This window comes from Haemaphysalis longicornis, unplaced genomic scaffold (assembly GCF_048455015.1).
Source record: "Haemaphysalis longicornis isolate Haplotype H1 unplaced genomic scaffold, Haemaphysalis longicornis Haplotype H1 scaffold_1, whole genome shotgun sequence".
NCBI lineage: Eukaryota > Metazoa > Arthropoda > Arachnida > Ixodida > Ixodidae > Haemaphysalis > Haemaphysalis longicornis.
In genome coordinates this window covers 394,509,096-394,511,594 of record NW_027526203.1, presented here as the reverse complement: position 1 = coordinate 394,511,594, position 2,499 = coordinate 394,509,096, and positions in this window count along the sequence as shown.

Sequence of the window (2,499 nt, the reverse complement as noted above, 5' to 3'; positions counted from 1 at the left end):
GAAGCGAGCAGATACGCGGCCAATTTGCAGTAGCCCTTATGCTTTCATAGGAGGAGGGGCTAGGGAAATACAAGCGTCTGAAATAACATAACATAACAAAACTTTATTAGAGAGGGTGGTCACTTCGGCGGACTTGGGGAATGGAGGAAGTTGTTGGGGGGAGGGGGTGGGTAAAGATTAAAAGGTTGCAATCAGCGGTCGACGCCTGAGAAGCGCGCAAACTCCTACAGGGAAAGCAACGTCGGCCGTCTATTGGCGGGTTGCACGGGCGTTATCTAGTCCTGAAGCCGCTGGACTCCGGGCGGGAGGCACTTCAAACGAAGCGTTTGGAGGCCGGTACACTCCCACATGTGTGGTGTACAGTGGGCGTGTTTCCTGTGGAGCAAGAGGTGCAGGCAACAGCGGCCACGGGCTTCTGATCCTGGGCGGCATGCTGGTGGCGTTTTGGCACGTAGGCACGCCACTTGGTGAGCACATCATTGTTGAGCGCGGCACCAGCCCGTGCCTTGTGCAGAAGAACTTGTGCGCCACAGGGCAGTCCAACGGGCAGGGGAGCGGGGTCTGGTGGAAACGATTTCCGCAGCGACTGCTTGGACGCGTGCCTGGCTGCAGTCTTGGCTTCTGTGGGGTCGGGGTCGTATAATGCGAATGGGACGGGTAACGCCGGGTTAGAGCGGAGTTCAGTGGGCTCGCTCGCGCACGCGTAAGCGGTCTCGTTGCCGGTCCCGCCTGCGTGTCCCGAACGACTATCCTGCGTGTGTCCCGCGGTTTGCGACGTATGGTCTTTGTGAGATCGCAGGTGGTTCCGACGTATGGGGTTTGGCCAAGGCGATCGAGAGCTTTGCGGTTTTCCGTGAATATGGTAAATTGCTGGTTGTCACCGGCGCCGTAAGTTGCCTCAATATGCTCCGCAGCAAGAAGAGCTGCTTGGAGACGTGCATGACACGGGCTTGGCGTCCGAAATAAAGCACTTATCCCACTTCTTACAATTTATTTGGAAGCTGAAGGTGTGACGTGCGGCGAATTGGGCAACGGCATTACTACAGCGGCAGCTGTATAACCGGTTTTCCTTGGTTTTATGTCGACGCGGCCAAACACATGCAAGCGAGCTTTATTAAGCTCTCACACGTTAAGCGGCGAATCTCGCCCACGAAATGAATGAAGCGAAGGCTGTACATCCTACACGAGAAATACGAGAGAACTGGCTCTAAACACGCGGCGTGATGTGAGTGGACACTGTCAGCAGAACCAACAGTTCAGTGACATTGGGTTGAGATATATTCGATTGTTTGGCGATATAGCAGCATGATTGACTCGATATGGAATTGTTTTGCGAATTAGAAGGATCCGATAATGAGTTAATACTGCGCCACATCTCAAATAATGTTAGGCAATATTGCCGGTGAAGTTGGCATATTTCGCAATATAACATTTAGAATGATGCTACCTGCCAACATGCACGTAGTGACTGGAAGTTATGTAGATTTTCGTTATTGTAGGTACTTCATAATTTGGCCTACAGAAAATTACTACAGCGGTGTACGAAGAGAACTTTGGCAGGTGATAACGGCGACGTGTTGCAAATTGACAGCATGAACCTTTAAATACTTCGTTGATATCGCGTCTTGATTTTATAATACTTACTAAATCGTGATATAAAGTTAACATTGCGTTTTTAGCGAGAGCGTGTCCAGTGGTCTCGACGCATTACCTCATTCGCGCCGTCTGCTATCGATTCGCTAGTCCCTTCGCCCATTCTCTTGCCGTTTTTTCAGATGTGCGTGTATAAACTACCTGCAGTGCGGCAGACGTTATGGTACTCTGGATTGTAACAGTGTGCGCGTAACGCCAGTTTCTTTTATATACAGCACGAGAACGGACGCTGTCAATTTGCGTCATGTCACCGTGATCACGAGCTAGTTTTATAGGTGCGGAGTACTTTAGGACCGCACGATTTCCGTCCGGGTCTGTGCGCATAGCATTTACAATCGCAAAAAAAATCACTCAAGCACCGGCAGGATTCGAGCCTGTGTCTGGTAGACCAGACAGAGTTAGTGCCAGTGGTCTTAACCATTGGGCTACGACCATGAGTTAGTACACGAGAGTCAAACGGCTTACTCCCTCACCTGTAACGGTGCGGAGTACCTCCCAATGTCCGTCCGCGTCCATCCGTGCGCACACCACCATCAAGAGAAATTCAAGCGAAATGCGATTTGTGCCGTGATTTGCGGTTTCATTTAGGGAATAATCAAGGTGCAACTCACGGCTCAAATCGAATGACGGTCGGGGCGCAAATCGGATGTCACTCGGGGCGCAACTTGAATGTCATTTCGAGTCCCCGTACTCCGCAGCCTCGCCATCATCCACTGAGTGGAGATGCTGCCATTTTTTTTTTGTCTTACGTCGTTATGATCACGTACCAGTAACTTGCCGACATTGCCGATTCGCCACGTTTTTTGTGCGCTTTAAACACTGCAACGAACCTGCATGCCCAGTCAT